The 18,735-nt window shown below is 47.2% G+C and overlaps 1 protein-coding gene across 1 annotated transcript in view; it reads right to left on the bottom strand.

The window, feature by feature from the left end:
- LOC116947471 (FERM domain-containing protein 4A-like) overlaps window positions 1-18,374 on the bottom strand; it is a 267,383-nt gene extending 249,009 nt beyond the window's left edge. The window contains exon 1 of the mRNA XM_076070623.1: window positions 18,056-18,374. The gene's annotated coding sequence lies outside the window, so the exon portion shown is untranslated. The remainder of the gene's footprint in view (window positions 1-18,055) is intronic.
- Between the last annotated feature and the right edge of the window lie 361 nt (window positions 18,375-18,735).

Here is an 18,735-nt window from a genome sequence, read left to right on the forward strand (position 1 = left end):
ACTGGACTCCCATGGTAAACTGGACTTCCATGGTAAAGTGGACTCCCATGGTAAAGTGGACTTCCATGGTAAACTGGACTTCCATGGTAAAGTGGACTCCCATGGTAAAGTGGACTTCCATGGTAAACTGGACTCCCATGGTAAAGTGGACTTCCATGGTAAATTGGACTCCCATGGTAAAGTGGACTCCCATGGTAATCTGGACTCCCATGGTAAAGTGGACTTCCATGGTAAAGTGGACTCCCATGGTAAAGTGGACTTCCATGGTAAACTGGACTCCCATGGTAAAGTGGACTTCCATGGTAAACTGGACTTCCATGGTAAAGTGGACTTCCATGGTAAACTGGACTCTCATGGTAAAGTGGACTTCCATGGTAAACTGGACTTCCATGGTAAAGTGGACTTCTATGGTAAATTGGACTTCCATGGTAAAGTGGACTTCCATGGTAAACTGGACTCCCATGGTAAAGTGGACTTCCATGGTAAACTGGACTCCCATGGTAAAGTGGACTTCCATGGTAAACTGGACTTCTATGGTAAACTGGACTCCCATGGTAAAGTGGACTTCCATGGTAAACTGGACTCCCATGGTAAAGTGGACTTCCATGGTAAACTGGACTCCCATGGTAAACTGGATTCCCATGGTAAAGTGGACTCCCATGGTAAAGTGGACTCCCATGGTAATCTGGACTCCCATGGTAAAGTGGACTCCCATGGTAAAGTGGACTTCCATGGTAAAGTGGACTCCCATGGTAAAGTGGACTTCCATGGTAAACTGGACTTCCATGGTAAAGTGGACTTCCATGGTAAACTGGACTTCCATGGTAAAATGGACTTCCATAGTAAACTGGACTCCCATGGTAAAGTGGACTTCCATGGTACACTGGACTCTCATGGTAAAGTGGACTTCCATGGTAAACTGGACTTCCATGGTAAAGTGGACTTCCATGGTAAACTGGACTCCCATGGTAAACTGGACTTCCATGGTAAAGTGGACTTCCACGGTAAACTGGACTTCCATGGTAAAGTGGACTTCCATGGTAAACTGGACTTCCATGGTAAAGTGGACTTCCATGGTAAACTGGACTCCGATGGTAAAGTGGACTTCCATGGTAAACTGGACTCCCATGGTAAAATGGACTTCCATAGTAAAGTGGACTCCCGTAGTAAAGTGGACTCCCATGGTAAAATGGACTTCCATGGTAAACTGGACTCCCATGGTAAACTGGACTTCCATGGTAAACTGGACTTCCATGGTAAAGTGGACTTCCATGGTAAACTGGACTCCCATGGTAAAGTGGACTTCCATGGTAAACTGGACTCCCATGGTAAAGTGGACTTCCATAGTAAAGTGGACTCCCGTAGTAAAGTGGACTTCCATGGTAAACTGGACTCCCATGGTAAAGTGGACTTCCATGGTAAACTGGACTCCCATGGTAAAGTGGACTTCCATGGTAAACTGGACTCCCATGGTAAAGTGGACTTCCATGGTAAAGTGGACTTCCATGGTAAACTGGACTTCCATGGTAAAATGGACTTCCATAGTAAACTGGACTCCCATGGTAAAGTGGACTTCCATGGTAAACTGGACTCTCATGGTAAAGTGGACTTCCATGGTAAACTGGACTTCCATGGTAAAGTGGACTTCCACGGTAAACTGGACTCCCATGGTAAAGTGGACTTCCATGGTAAACTGGACTTCCATGGTAAAGTGGACTTCCATGGTAAACTGGACTCCGATGGTAAAGTGGACTTCCATGGTAAACTGGACTCCCATGGTAAAGTGGACTTCCATAGTAAAGTGGACTCCCGTAGTAAAGTGGACTCCCATGGTAAAGTGGACTTCCATGGTAAACTGGACTCCCATGGTAAACTGGACTTCCATGGTAAACTGGACTTCCATGGTAAAGTGGACTTCCATGGTAAAGTGGACTTCCATGGTAAACTGGACTCCCATGGTAAAGTGGACTTCCATGGTAAACTGGACTCCCATGGTAAAGTGGACTTCCATAGTAAAGTGGACTCCCGTAGTAAAGTGGACTTCCATGGTAAACTGGACTCCCATGGTAAAGTGGACTTCCATGGTAAAATGGACTTCCATGGTAAAGTGGACTTCCATGGTAAAGTGGATTCCATGGTAAAGTGGACACCCATGGTAAAGTGGACTTCCATGGTAAAGTGGACTCTCATGGTAAAGTAGACTTCCATGGTAAACTGGACTTCCATGGTAAAGTGGACTTCCATGGTAAACTGGACTCCCATGGTAAACTGGACTTCCATGGTAAATTGGACTTCCATTGTAAACTGGACTCCCATGGTAAAGTGGACTTCCATGGTAAACTGGACTTCCATGGTAAAGTGGACTTCCATGGTAAAATGGACTCCCATGGTAAAGTGGACTCCCATGGTAAAGTGGACTTCCATGGTAAACTGGACTCCCATGGTAAAGTGGACTCCCATGGTAAAGTGGACTTCCATGGTAAAGTGGACTCCCATGGTAAAGTGGACTTCGATGGTAAACTGGACTCCCATGGTAAAGTGGACTTCCATGGTAAAGTGGACTTCCATGGTAAACTGGACTCCCATGGTAAAGTGGACTTCCATGGTAAACTGGACTTCCATGGTAAACTGGACTTCCATGGTAAACTGGACTCCCATGGTAAACTGGACTTCCATGGTAAAGTGGACTTCCATGGTAAACTGGACTTCCATGGTAAAGTGGACTCCCATGGTAAAGTGGACTTCCATGGTAAACTGGACTTCCATGGTAAAGTGGACTCCCATGGTAAAGTGGACTTCCATGGTAAACTGGACTCCCATGGTAAAGTGGACTTCCATGGTAAATTGGACTCCCATGGTAAAGTGGACTCCCATGGTAATCTGGACTGCCATGGTAAAGTGGACTTCCATGGTAAAGTGGACTCCCATGGTAAAGTGGACTTCCATGGTAAACTGGACTCCCATGGTAAAGTGGACTTCCATGGTAAACTGGACTTCCATGGTAAAGTGGACTTCCATGGTAAACTGGACTCTCATGGTAAAGTGGACTTCCATGGTAAACTGGACTTCCATGGTAAAGTGGACTTCTATGGTAAATTGGACTTCCATGGTAAAGTGGACTTCCATGGTAAACTGGACTCCCATGGTAAAGTGGACTTCCATGGTAAACTGGACTCCCATGGTAAAGTGGACTTCCATGGTAAACTGGACTTCTATGGTAAACTGGACTCCCATGGTAAAGTGGACTTCCATGGTAAACTGAACTCCCATGGTAAAGTGGACTTCCATGGTAAACTGGACTCCCATGGTAAAGTGGACTTCCATGGTAAACTGGACTCCCATGGTAAAGTGGACTTCCATGGTAAACTGGACTCCCATGGTAAAGTGGACTTTCATGGTAAACTGGACTCCCATGGTAAAGTGGACTTCCATAGTAAAGTGGACTCCCGTAGTAAAGTGGACTTCCATGGTAAACTGGACTCCCATGGTAAAGTGGACTTCCATGGTAAAATGGACTTCCATGGTAAACTGGACTTCCATGGTAAAGTGGACTTCCATGGTAAAGTGGATTCCATGGTAAAGTGGACACCCATGGTAAAGTGGACTTCCATGGTAAAGTGGACTCTCATGGTAAAGTAGACTTCCATGGTAAACTGGACTTCCATGGTAAAGTGGACTTCCATGGTAAACTGGACTCCCATGGTAAACTGGACTTCCATGGTAAATTGGACTTCCATTGTAAACTGGACTCCCATGGTAAAGTGGACTTCCATGGTAAACTGGACTTCCATGGTAAAGTGGACTTCCATGGTAAAATGGACTCCCATGGTAAAGTGGACTCCCATGGTAAAGTGGACTTCCATGGTAAACTGGACTCCCATGGTAAAGTGGACTCCCATGGTAAAGTGGACTTCCATGGTAAAGTGGACTCCCATGGTAAAGTGAACTTCGATGGTAAACTGGACTCCCATGGTAAAGTGGACTTCCATGGTAAAGTGGACTTCCATGGTAAACTGGACTCCCATGGTAAAGTGGACTTCCATGGTAAACTGGACTTCCATGGTAAAGTGGACTTCCATGGTAAACTGGACTCCCATGGTAAACTGGACTTCCATGGTAAACTGGACTCCCATGGTAAACTGGACTTCCATGGTAAAGTGGACTTCCATGGTAAACTGGACTTCCATGGTAAAGTGGACTCCCATGGTAAAGTGGACTTCCATGGTAAACTGGACTTCCATGGTAAAGTGGACTCCCATGGTAAAGTGGACTTCCATGGTAAACTGGACTCCCATGGTAAAGTGGACTCCCATGGTAAAGTGGACTCCCATGGTAAAGTGGACTTCCATGGTAAAGTGGACTCCCATGGTAAAGTGGACTTCCATGGTAAACTGGACTCCCATGGTAAAGTGGACTTCCATGGTAAACTGGACTTCCATGGTAAAGTGGACTTCCATGGTAAACTGGACTCTCATGGTAAAGTGGACTTCCATGGTAAACTGGACTTCCATGGTAAAGTGGACTTCTATGGTAAATTGGACTTCCATGGTAAAGTGGACTTCCATGGTAAACTGGACTCCCATGGTAAAGTGGACTTCCATGGTAAACTGGACTCCCATGGTAAAGTGGACTTCCATGGTAAACTGGACTTCTATGGTAAACTGGACTCCCATGGTAAAGTGGACTTCCATGGTAAACTGAACTCCCATGGTAAAGTGGACTTCCATGGTAAACTGGACTCCCATGGTAAAGTGGACTTCCATGGTAAACTGGACTCCCATGGTAAAGTGGACTTCCATGGTAAACTGGATTCCCATGGTAAAGTGGACTCCCATGGTAAAGTGGACTCCCATGGTAATCCGGACTCCCATGGTAAACTGGACTTCCATGGTAAAATGGACTTCCATAGTAAACTGGACTCCCATGGTAAAGTGGACTTCCATGGTAAACTGGACTCTCATGGTAAAGTGGACTTCCATGGTAAACTGGACTTCCATGGTAAAGTGGACTTCCATGGTAAACTGGACTCCCATGGTAAACTGGACTTCCATGGTAAAGTGGACTTCCACGGTAAACTGGACTCCCATGGTAAAGTGGACTTCCATGGTAAACTGGACTTCCATGGTAAAGTGGACTTCCATGGTAAACTGGACTCCGATGGTAAAGTGGACTTCCATGGTAAACTGGACTCCCATGGTAAAGTGGACTTCCATAGTAAAGTGGACTCCCGTAGTAAAGTGGACTCCCATGGTAAAGTGGACTTCCATGGTAAACTGGACTTCCATGGTAAAGTGGACTTCCATGGTAAACTGGACTCCCATGGTAAACTGGACTTCCATGGTAAAGTGGACTTCCACGGTAAACTGGACTCCCATGGTAAAGTGGACTTCCATGGTAAACTGGACTTCCATGGTAAAGTGGACTTCCATGGTAAACTGGACTCCGATGGTAAAGTGGACTTCCATGGTAAACTGGACTCCCATGGTAAAGTGGACTTCCATAGTAAAGTGGACTCCCGTAGTAAAGTGGACTCCCATGGTAAAGTGGACTTCCATGGTAAACTGGACTCCCATGGTAAACTGGACTTCCATGGTAAACTGGACTTCCATGGTAAAGTGGACTTCCATGGTAAAGTGGACTTCCATGGTAAACTGGACTCCCATGGTAAAGTGGACTTCCAAGGTAAAGTGAACTTCCATGGTAAAGTGGACTTCCATGGTAAAATGGACTTCCATGGTAAAGTGGACTTCCATGGTAAAGTGGACTCCCGTAGTAAAGTGGACTCCCATGGTAAAGTGTACTTCCATGGTAAACTGGACTCCCATGGTAAAGTGGACTTCCATAGCAAAGTGGACTCCCGTGGTAAACTGGACTTCCATGGTAAACTGGACTCCCATAGTAAAGTGGACTTCCATGGTAAAGTGGACTTCCATGGTAAACTGGACTCCCATGGTAAAGTGGACTTCCATGGTAAACTGGACTTCCATGGTAAAGTGGACTTCCATGGTAAATTGGACTCCCATGGTAAAGTGGACTCCCATGGTAATCTGGACTGCCATGGTAAAGTGGACTTCTATGGTAAAGTGGACTCCCATGGTAAAGTGGACTTCCATGGTAAACTGGACTCCCATGGTAAAGTGGACTTCCATGGTAAACTGGACTTCCATGGTAAAGTGGACTTCCATGGTAAACTGGACTCTCATGGTAAAGTGGACTTCCATGGTAAACTGGACTTCCATGGTAAAGTGGACTTCTATGGTAAATTGGACTTCCATGGTAAAGTGGACTTCCATGGTAAACTGGACTCCCATGGTAAAGTGGACTTCCATGGTAAACTGGACTCCCATGGTAAAGTGGACTTCCATGGTAAACTGGACTTCTATGGTAAACTGGACTCCCATGGTAAAGTGGACTTCCATGGTAAACTGAACTCCCATGGTAAAGTGGACTTCCATGGTAAACTGGACTCCCATGGTAAAGTGGACTTCCATGGTAAACTGGACTCCCATGGTAAAGTGGACTTCCATGGTAAACTGGACTCCCATGGTAAAGTGGACTTCCATGGTAAACTGGACTCCCATGGTAAAGTGGACTTCCATAGTAAAGTGGACTCCCGTAGTAAAGTGGACTTCCATGGTAAACTGGACTCCCATGGTAAAGTGGACTTCCATGGTAAAATGGACTTCCATGGTAAACTGGACTTCCATGGTAAAGTGGACTTCCATGGTAAAGTGGATTCCATGGTAAAGTGGACACCCATGGTAAAGTGGACTTCCATGGTAAAGTGGACTCTCATGGTAAAGTAGACTTCCATGGTAAACTGGACTTCCATGGTAAAGTGGACTTCCATGGTAAACTGGACTCCCATGGTAAACTGGACTTCCATGGTAAATTGGACTTCCATTGTAAACTGGACTCCCATGGTAAAGTGGACTTCCATGGTAAACTGGACTTCCATGGTAAAGTGGACTTCCATAGTAAAGTGGACTCCCGTAGTAAAGTGGACTTCCATGGTAAACTGGACTCCCATGGTAAAGTGGACTTCCATGGTAAAATGGACTTCCATGGTAAACTGGACTTCCATGGTAAAGTGGACTTCCATGGTAAAGTGGATTCCATGGTAAAGTGGACACCCATGGTAAAGTGGACTTCCATGGTAAAGTGGACTCTCATGGTAAAGTAGACTTCCATGGTAAACTGGACTTCCATGGTAAAGTGGACTTCCATGGTAAACTGGACTCCCATGGTAAACTGGACTTCCATGGTAAATTGGACTTCCATTGTAAACTGGACTCCCATGGTAAAGTGGACTTCCATGGTAAACTGGACTTCCATGGTAAAGTGGACTTCCATGGTAAAATGGACTCCCATGGTAAAGTGGACTCCCATGGTAAACTGGACTCCCATGGTAAAGTGGACTCCCATGGTAAAGTGGACTTCCATGGTAAAGTGGACTCCCATGGTAAAGTGGACTTCGATGGTAAACTGGACTCCCATGGTAAAGTGGACTTCCATGGTAAAGTGGACTTCCATGGTAAACTGGACTCCCATGGTAAAGTGGACTTCCATGGTAAACTGGACTTCCATGGTAAAGTGGACTTCCATGGTAAACTGGACTCCCATGGTAAACTGGACTTCCATGGTAAACTGGACTCCCATGGTAAACTGGACTTCCATGGTAAAGTGGACTTCCATGGTAAACTGGACTTCCATGGTAAAGTGGACTCCCATGGTAAAGTGGACTTCCATGGTAAACTGGACTTCCATGGTAAAGTGGACTCCCATGGTAAAGTGGACTTCCATGGTAAACTGGACTCCCATGGTAAAGTGGACTTCCATGGTAAAGTGGACTCCCATGGTAAAGTGGACTTCCATGGTAAAGTGGACTCCCATGGTAAAGTGGACTTCCATGGTAAACTGGACTCCCATGGTAAAGTGGACTTCCATGGTAAACTGGACTTCCATGGTAAAGTGGACTTCCATGGTAAACTGGACTCTCATGGTAAAGTGGACTTCCATGGTAAACTGGACTTCCATGGTAAAGTGGACTTCTATGGTAAATTGGACTTCCATGGTAAAGTGGACTTCCATGGTAAACTGGACTCCCATGGTAAAGTGGACTTCCATGGTAAACTGGACTCCCATGGTAAAGTGGACTTCCATGGTAAACTGGACTTCTATGGTAAACTGGACTCCCATGGTAAAGTGGACTTCCATGGTAAACTGAACTCCCATGGTAAAGTGGACTTCCATGGTAAACTGGACTCCCATGGTAAAGTGGACTTCCATGGTAAACTGGACTCCCATGGTAAAGTGGACTTCCATGGTAAACTGGATTCCCATGGTAAAGTGGACTCCCATGGTAAAGTGGACTCCCATGGTAATCCGGACTCCCATGGTAAAGTGGACTTCCATGGTAAAGTGGACTCCCATGGTAAAGTGGACTTCCATGGTAAACTGGACTTCCATGGTAAAATGGACTTCCATAGTAAACTGGACTCCCATGGTAAAGTGGACTTCCATGGTAAACTGGACTCTCATGGTAAAGTGGACTTCCATGGTAAACTGGACTTCCATGGTAAAGTGGACTTCCATGGTAAACTGGACTCCCATGGTAAACTGGACTTCCATGGTAAAGTGGACTTCCACGGTAAACTGGACTCCCATGGTAAAGTGGACTTCCATGGTAAACTGGACTTCCATGGTAAAGTGGACTTCCATGGTAAACTGGACTCCGATGGTAAAGTGGACTTCCATGGTAAGCTGGACTCCCATGGTAAAGTGGACTTCCATAGTAAAGTGGACTCCCGTAGTAAAGTGGACTCCCATGGTAAAGTGGACTTCCATGGTAAACTGGACTCCCATGGTAAACTGGACTTCCATGGTAAACTGGACTTCCATGGTAAAGTGGACTTCCATGGTAAAGTGGACTTCCATGGTAAACTGGACTCCCATGGTAAAGTGGACTTCCAAGGTAAAGTGGACTTCCATGGTAAAGTGGACTTCCATGGTAAAATGGACTTCCATGGTAAAGTGGACTTCCATGGTAAAGTGGACTCCCGTAGTAAAGTGGACTCCCATGGTAAAGTGTACTTCCATGGTAAACTGGACTCCCATGGTAAAGTGGACTTCCATAGCAAAGTGGACTCCCGTGGTAAACTGGACTTCCATGGTAAACTGGACTCCCATAGTAAAGTGGACTTCCATGGTAAAGTGGACTTCCATGGTAAACTGGACTCCCATGGTAAAGTGGACTTCCATGGTAAAGTGGACTTGCATGGTCAGGAGCCGCACTGCAGTCCCTTAAAGCGGCTCCGGAGCCGCAGGTTTTGCCGACCGCTGCTAAAGCACAGGGAGGCCGCCGCCGCTGCCGCTGGGCCGAAGGTGTGGAGGGCCCAAACGCAGGGTCGTATGGCCCTCCACCGCTACCGTGCTAAATCATTGGGTAGGGGAGGGAGGGGGGGGAGCCGTTGGCGGCGGAATTCATCACACTTCATACTCACACTTCATACCGAGTTTCATTTTGTATGTCATCTCAATAATACGATCGCAACAACAACCGATTGTTCTCCCTTTCTTGATTCGAGTTCTCTCATTTACAATAGCTTCCTTTTTTAATGACGAAATAGCCCATCACGTTGGGCCAAAAATGCAACTTTCCGTGATAAAGTTTCACGTAGTGCTTTTTTTCTTCTTCAAAAACCCAGTTAGTTTTGTCCTCTTTATCGTCAGTTTTTACTTTCATATCTGAGGTAAAGTAGCTCTTAGCATATGGGGCGAAACGTCAGACAAGCACATCCGAAAGCTATACGGCACAACCACATACGCCGTGGCAATGCAGAGACTCATGACACAACATCAAATGGTTTTCAACCTTAAACAATGCAGTCGTCAGGAAAGCATTTACAGTGATCACCGCAGCTTTCTGTATCGGCAACTAGCCTTTGGGCCAACCTCTGGAAGAGTAGGCCAAGTACCCTCCAGAGGGCCTCTTGAGCTTGCTTCAGTGAAAGCCCTTGCAAGAAAAGCAGCGAACATGAGCAAGCAATTTCAGGACTGCACCTTTATAAATTCTCTGATAATTGCGTAGTATCTGTACTACTAGATTTGAAGTTTTCGTGACTGCAAGGATCCATACTCTTTGGTTCTTTCGGTAAAGTCACGTAGCTGAAAATGAAATAAAATAAAAATAACTAGAATAAATGAAAACTAAATTAAATAGCTGTATCAAGCTATTTTGCTCTGACTATTCCACCTGAAGATGGAAGCTTGTGTTGCCTCCGAAACGTCGTGATTTAATTTAGTTGTTTTCATTTATTTTATTTTACCTACGTGACTTTACCGAAAAAACCAAAGAGTATGAATCCTTGCAGTCACGAAAGCTTCAAATCTAGAAAAAAATTACTAAATTAAATCACGACGTTTCAGAAGCAACACAAGCTTCCATCATTAGGCGGGACAACCACAGACACTTGGCCCTTTCACCAGATATTTTTTGCTGTGGTTGTCCCGCCTGATGACGGAAGCTTGTGTTGCTTCCGAAACGTCGTGATTTAATTTAGTTATTTGTATTTTTTTTCACCTACGTGACTTTACCGAAAGAACCAAAGAGTTTGTATTTGAACTGTTCGTCTTTTGGCGTTCTCTGGTCTAACACTGGTAGTGAAACTAGGCCACTGGTAGTGAGACTAGGCCACTGGTAGTGAGACTAGGCCACTGGTAGTGAGACTAGGCCACTGGTAGTGAGACTAGGCCACTGGTGAGACTAGGTCACTGGTGAGACTAGGCCACTGGTAGTGAGACTAGGCCACTGGTAGTGAGACTAGGCCACTGGTGAGACTAGGTCACTGGTGAGACTAGGTCACTGGTAGTGAGACTAGGCCACTGGTAGTGAGACTAGGCCACTGGTAGTGAGACTAGGCCACTGGTAGTGAGACTAGGCCACTGGTAGTGAGACTAGGTCACTGGTGAGACTAGGCCACTGGTAGTGAGACTAGGCCACTGGTAGTGAGACTAGGCCACTGTTAGTGAGACTAGGCCACTGGTAGTGAGACTAGGCCACTGGTAGTGAGACTAGGCCACTGGTAGTGAGACTAGGCCACTGGTAGTGAGACTAGGTCACTGGTAGTGAGACTAGGCCACTGGAAGTGAGACTAGGCCACTGGTAGTGAGACTAGGTCACTGGTGAGACTAGGCCACTGGTAGTGAGACTAGGCCACTGGTAGTGAGACTAGGCCACTGGTAGTGAGACTAGGCCACTGGTAGTGAGACTAGGCCACTGGTAGTGAGATTAGGCCACTGGAAGTGAGACTAGGCCACTGTTAGTGAGACTAGGCCACTGGTAGTGAGACTAGGCCACTGTTAGTGAGACTAGGCCACTGGAAGTGAGACTAGGCCACTGGTAGTGAGACTAGGCCACTGGTAGTGAGACTAGGCCACTGTTAGTGAGACTAGGCCACTGGTAGTGAGACTAGGCCACTGGTAGTGAGACTAGGCCACTGGTAGTGAGACTAGGCCACTGGTAGTGAGACTATGCCACTGGTAGTGAGACTAGGCCACTGGTAGTGAGATTAGGCCACTGGAAGTGAGACTAGGCCACTGTTAGCGAGACTAGGCCACTGGTAGTGAGACTAGGCCACTGGCAGTGAGACTAGGCCACTGGTAGTGAGATTAGGCCACTGGTAGTGAGACTAGGCCACTGGTAGTGAGACTAGGCCACTGGTAGTGAGACTAGGCCACTGTTAGTGAGACTAGGCCACTGGTAGTGAGACTATGCCACTGGTATTGAGACTAGGCCACTGGTAGTGAGACTAGGCCACTGGTAGTGAGACTATGCCACTGGTAGTGAGACTAGGCCACTGTTAGTGAGACTAGGCCACTGGAAGTGAGACTAGGCTATAAAGGAGGCTGTAGCCTGGTGTAGGCCAATCCGTTTCGAAGATAAAGTCAAATATTATCAGAGCGTGTTTGTTTGCATGTTTCACCACAAGTAGTGTGTGTGTGTGGTTAATGCAGCCTTGATTCCTTGCAAGAGGTTTATATTTGGTGTTTGAACATCTTAACACCTCCTGTTTTAATGCCAGAAAGGGTAAACATTATTTGTTGTACTAATCATCTTTGTTTGTGCACAGCACACAGGGCAACTCTGTGGAGTCGGCCTGTCTCCTTTTGCCCAGACGCTTGGCACCGTGTCACTAGACGTGTCACCAGACGGGCTGGTATAAATTACGAATTCATCTCGCTCTACAAGGACTGCCGCGTTACAACCTCCCCAAAGGAGATGAACCCGCACGGCGCATTTGAAAATAAATTGGAGCCCTTACCAAAACAACACAAGCCCCACACCTCCCTACTTAAGAGTTTCTTTGGAGAGTGTGTGCGTTACTCAGAAAAAAACACCGCGCGTGCTGGCAGAAATCCAAAGCCGCCTCGCCACCCTCACACGCTCTCGCCATATACTTGTGCAGCTTTCAAACACGTGTCTGAGAAAACTATGGATTTTTTCCCCGAAGTTTACTCTCTCTCTCTTTGCCTTACACTTTGGTGTAAGGCAGAAATTAATAAAAAAATGTGCGCACGCGCGTGCGTCATCTGATATGGGAATTGTTGCAATACCTGCCGGGAATGTTAGTCACCTACCAAAAGCAGGCTGTCCGGTGTTCCTGTTCTTGACACGTAACACATTGCACTCTCCGTGTCTCCCTCTCTGTTGACCCTCGGTGCTTTGACAATCCCCGACCTTATATGCCATTTGTCATATTTATTGTTTGTGATTTTCATGACAGCGTCCAGCCCAGCCAATGTCACCACACCAAAGTGAGTGTAATCACAACAGCAACAGTACCGTACAGGAATAGAAATACACGTGAACTATTTCCACCCCTTTGCCAAAAACACCGCCGGATGAAGGCCTACCCCATGCAGTGTCGATCACGCGGCTTGTTCGGCCATAATGCGGTCTGGTAAAGGACACGCCAGCTCAGGGCTCAGGTCAGCGCAGGGCGCTTTAACCAGCAAAGCACCGCATCGCCACTCCGCCCACCCACCTCCACGTGACAACATACATACTGAAGTTCAGTGCGAGAGTTCAGCACGCTGCGCTTACCCCGAGCTTGATTCCCAGGAACACAAACATAAGTGGCGTCCATACGAGGACTGTGCCCCCCCCCCACCGTTACCCACCTGCATTGACCAGGGTTGTGATTTGTAATCAACTACCAGTGGATGTTAAGGCTATACGGGGGGGATCTTGGTCTTTGTGTGTGACCGGATTTGTTGACTTCCATTAAACACCGCGGCTTTGCGGAGCGTCCCGTAATGTGGATAACTCGGTAATAATATTCATTTTTTCTATACAAACATTTTTGCTGACAAGAGCGTGGACATAAAGTCCTTGTTGCGTCTCAATGTCGCCCGCAATTACGTGTTGCCGTTACGTAAGCTTGGCACTGCAAACACCTTTGTTTTCGTTGTTGCCAAACAAACGAAACGTAACAAGGCAGACAAGAGGCGAAGGAACCACGCTTGTGATCTGAGACGCGACTTACGTAAACTTTTAGTCACACGCCCCGGCTCATTCTTTGAACCAGCGAGTGACAAACCTCCCCTGCAAGGCGAAAGAGGCGTCCTTCCCCATTTCCCACGCTACTCCCCTCCCCCCTGGCAGATCGTGCCACTGAGCAATGCGAGCTCTGAGCCAAGAGCTGCAACACCCAGTAAGTCGGGTGGTGCGTGGGGTGTGGATCCAGGTTACAAAAAGAGAAATAATTCCCCACCTCTACCCTGTATAGACACAAAGAGTGTTGGGGCAGGTGATGTTAGCGAGTACCGATAAAGACCAGCACGGCGCATGAGAGGGTGATGGGGCCATCACCCCACGCCTGGCCGCATTTGTCTTCCCAGTGCCGACGTTTCCACCAGGTGCCCATGTAAGGTTGAGTCGACTGACCTAAGGGAGGCCCAGGACCGGTTCGGAAATTCGTCACTGACGTTGGCCATGAGTGGGGAATCCAATTCTCGTCGCCGGTTTCGGAGCGGAGTGTGCTAACCACCACACTATCGCTACCCAGGTAAACAAGACAAATATCCACCGTATAGCCTTAACAGACTGTTGGGGCAAGTGCTGAGGGAGCACCTATGAAAGCCGGCACGGCACACGAGGTGGTGGGCGGCCAGCACCACGCCCGCCCGCCTTAGTCTCCCCAGTGGCGATTATTTGAAACATCGCATCAGGTACTCATTGCGCAGGATTGGTTCAAATAATCGTCACTGGTGTTGGCCGTGAGCGGGAATCAAACTCGGGTAGCGCAGCCATCCATCCAGTGGAGTAGTGTGGTTAGCAAGGGCCCTGGTGTAATGAATGAAAGAGGGCCTCCTGTCCAATGTTTCACCCCTCATATTCGCAACTCAGTGACTGGGCCCTCAAACCCGTGGGTCTCGGTGCAGTTGCATTGCCTACACATTCAATAGGGTGCCACGGTAGCGAGATGTTAACTGCCTCGCCTAGTATATAGGAGGTCGTGGGTTCCATCCCAACGCCGACACCTGTATATTTGGAGTTTGCATGTCTCTTCTCCCCGTGGTCGCGTGGATTTTTATCCGGGCCCTCCGTTTTTTCCCTCCACATTTAGAAACATGAGTGTTTGGCTGCAATAGATTTCCACATGGTAAACCACTTCTTTGGGCTATCATGTGTTGGCCAGGTCGCTTCTGAAAAAGAGCTATATAGCTCAGTGGGCCTTACCTGGTCAAATAAAAAAAAAATACTAGTCGTAATAGTTATCCCACTATTAGAGGCACTTAGATTCACAGATTCGTGTACAGACCCTTGCACTCATACAGAGACCAATAGATTCACACAGAGCCACAGACTCAGAAAAAGACCCAGTGGCGTAGCGTGGCTGGCATGGACCCTGTTGCTATAGGGTTGCCACCTGTTTGGGTTTGAGCCAGATTTCGGTACATATCAATTCTGTCGGGGTTTGATCCAGTATGAGAAAGTGTTTGGCTGGCAGGAATTGAGTTGTACTGAGATATGGTACCGGTATTGTGTTGAACTTTATTGGAGTGTACCGCAACAGAGACTTATGTTGATTGAAAAATATGTCTGGATTTGGTCTACAGTGGAAGAGGTCACAACCCTACCCTGGTGCAAAGAATGGAAATGGACATCCCCGTTTCTAATTTCCCATCCCGCATGTGGGGCCCCTCTGACACGTGGGGACCCCCGTACATTTGCATTGCCTGCACCCTTTGATAGCTTCGCTCCATCGTACGTTGAACTTCTTTCGCACCGTATGTAGCCAACCGCATTAATCGGAGGTGCGGGGGAAGGACAGCAAACTAAACACAAAAAGTCCATCTAAACAAATCAGTTTTTCAATCTAGATTATTTAAAAGTGCATAGCTCCCAGTGGCTTCCAAATATGGGAAAAAAGAGCCCTCCAGACGGCCGCACAGGCGCATCTGAAAGCGCCACGTGATGCAGCAACTGTCTTGGCCGTTCACTAAGTGCCATTCACAGTGCGGAGAGGGCATATGATTAAACAACGCCACTTGTTTTTCTGTCGTTGAGCAGTGTACAGGCTGTACTCCTGACAACATTAAAGCCTGAACTTTATTTGTTTCATTCTCTTTGTTTCGTAGATTTAAGGTGCAGTTGTGCCCCCCCCCGCCCCCGGGCTGGTCCGTACCTGCCCACTGCTCTTCAGAGGTATAACGATTCACGCCGCCGGCGATTTGATTAATTGTCGGGATTCAGGATCGCAATTCGTTTTCCAGCCAATAATTATTATTTCTACTTTGTGGTGAATGTAGCGGCCGCTAGTGGCTGCAGGGGCCACACAAACCGATTACATATAACATGCACGAATTACAAAACATCAATTCTTATACACACTAATGCATGCGTGCGTCGTGAGCTTAAGAATCCATAATCGAATGAACCAATGCATGTTACACCTCGACTGAAATTTTGGAACCAGAGTGTAATAAAAAATTAAGAAGAAGTGAAGGCTTATTTTTGCAACCCCAATGAACACAACTACAACATCCTACACACTGTATTGAGTTATATTTACAAGAACCAAGCGTATTGTATTCAGAGCGTTCACTTGTAAAGCACAATGATATACAGGGTGCTTCAAAAAATGTTAACACTTATACGAGACTATCGTTTATAATGGAAAAATAACAGATAATATACACTGTAATATGATAACAAATGTAACGTTAATCACTTCAACAAGTCAAAGAGTCTCCCACTTGTTCGCCATCGTTGTCAACACGTGGACTGGAATCTTCTCCAGGTGGTATCCAGAGCCCGGAGGCAGCAGCACATGTCACGTGGCATTGTTGCAAATTCTCAGAAGTGTTAACATATTTCGATTTCAAAGCTTTCGTGACTGCAAGGATTCATCTTCTTGGTTTAGTCTCATTCGACGTGACTTTACCGAAAGAACCAAGAAGATGTTAACATATTTTTGAAGCACCCTGTATATTTCGATAAGGGAATTGCCAAAATATGCTAATAATTTGCAGGGCTTAATATGCTCACGGAGGATGTTATGGGTCACCCCCAATCCCCCGCCCCCGTTTTTCCTGCCCCGTTTAAATCTCTCCCCCCTTCCTCCCCAACCTGGGATTCCCCACCTGGTTGGAGGCAGCGGGGCCGCATCATTCCCCTTCTTCCCTCTCTCCCACTTTCGCGTTTACCCGTTTCGCCGGAACAGCTAGTCGCGGATGTTCGGTAAGCATGTCCTTGGAACCTTTCGGCGTGTTGTATTGGACTCGCGTTGTGTTGTAATACAAACATGGGCCACCCTTTCAATCTACCTCCCTGCCCTGATGGCGGAAAGGGAGGGGGGTGGATTTTAATCCAGAGCTCAGTCCTGGACAACTCCGGCCCTGGCCATGACCCTCTTCAAAATGAGTCGTGAGACTGATGAATAAACAATAATTGTCATTGTTAAATACGTAAATAACACACGTGCTTCTGATGTCCATGTCCCCCATGCCATCGGTGCAGTCAACTGGGTGTGTGCTGGAAATATACAGCCCGCGATGGATCACACGCACACACACGCGCGCACAAGAAACGCGTGAAATGCCCCGTCTGCCAAATTACGCGACGCTAGCCAGCTTCCCTCCGGAGTGTCACGCGCACGTTCTTCGTCCAGAGTGGAACAGGCGAAAATCGTATTCAAGCAATAACAGCAAGAATTGTCAACAAACTGAAGCCAACATCCTCGAGACACCAACCTCACCCAGCCAGCTCTTCGCACAGGGCCACACTGACCCTAACGCGGTGAGGCACGGGAATTGTATTGAAACCTTAGAGGAAACAATGCTGACTTGACGCACCTGGCCATTGCAAAAATGCAGTGGCATGCGTCAAAAGAAAGGTTGCGCTGTGAGCCTGTTTGTATCTTAAAAATGTGTCACTGTTGACGCCGCTGCCCGCGTGATCAGCGCGTCGTGCGGTGGCCGTGGCGGGCGTCCGAATGGCAAAAATTTCCGCACTTTGGCCCAGAGAGGTCTGCGGGACATCTCACCACTGAAGCAACACACTGCAGCGAGTGTGGCGTGTGGTGGCATTCAGAATCACGCCCTTCGCCTTTCACACACAAACACCCAATCCACCACCGGGATTGTCTTGTCCGTCTTCCCAACAGAGAAAGGTCTCTTCGCCAAAACGCAATAACTTCGCATCTCAATCCATTGTAAAAAAAACGAATACATCTGATATATGACCAATATTGTCGGCAGGATATAATGCCTTAAAAAATAATAAAATAATTAAAGCTTATGTAATCCTTCACGCAATGAAGATGGCCTATATGGGAATACATAATTAATTATTTTGAAACATATTAATATTGATGTACAAAATTACCGCAATAATGTACGCGAATTTGTTTTAATCATGTCATATGTATTGATTCATTATATACCATCAATACGAATACGCCTGTGCAATGCATGCGCGACAGTTCGCTGCGTGCACGATGCAAAAGCGTTAGCTCCAGAGGCCACGCTGCTGTGCGGTGGTCCTCACCTCGAGATGGCGTGGAGATTTCTCGCAGGAGCGAGCGCTGCGGACTCCTGCAGCCGCTGTAGTCGCACTCCTTAGATTCCGCGAACAGCTCGACGCAGAGCGACGATGGGACTCTTCCAGGCGTTGGTGTCTCTCAACCCGGGGGATGGGGGGAGGGCGCGAGAGTACGCCAGCCTTCCTCGGATGCTCCCGACTATTTTACGAAGTGGAAGAGAGGAATTTTTTTGTTAAATATATATTTGAAATTTATTTATTTTCTCCCTGTCTGTGCACATCACACGTGCATGGCCGGGCGCAGTGGGCGAGCTCCGCTTTCTGGATGCTGCGGGAGGGAGGGGGAGACGCCGGGGTGAGTAGGGACCAATTAAACTAATGGAGGGAGCAGGTGGCCGCATCGGGGAAAGGCGGCAGAGTGCACGGGAGTGTGAGGCCAGACAGACTCGCGACCCAGGGGGACGTCTGAACCGATAAGAAAAATTAGGCGAACGTCATATATTTTGCCGCGCGTAAACACACACGCGCGCGATCACACGCATGCCACTGCAGATTGAGGATAATTTCAATTGAATGTACTGTAGACATAATACTGACATTGCATATGTATATGCTGCATATTGTACACGATAACGCAGATGTTTTTTTTGTGGGGGTGGTGGTGGGGTTCCCCCGTTTGGCTTTTA

This window comes from Petromyzon marinus, chromosome 30 (genome assembly GCF_048934315.1).
Source record: "Petromyzon marinus isolate PM22_M1 ecotype Great Lakes invasive population chromosome 30, UKy_Petmar_22M1.pri1.0, whole genome shotgun sequence".
Classification (NCBI taxonomy): domain Eukaryota; kingdom Metazoa; phylum Chordata; class Hyperoartia; order Petromyzontiformes; family Petromyzontidae; genus Petromyzon; species Petromyzon marinus.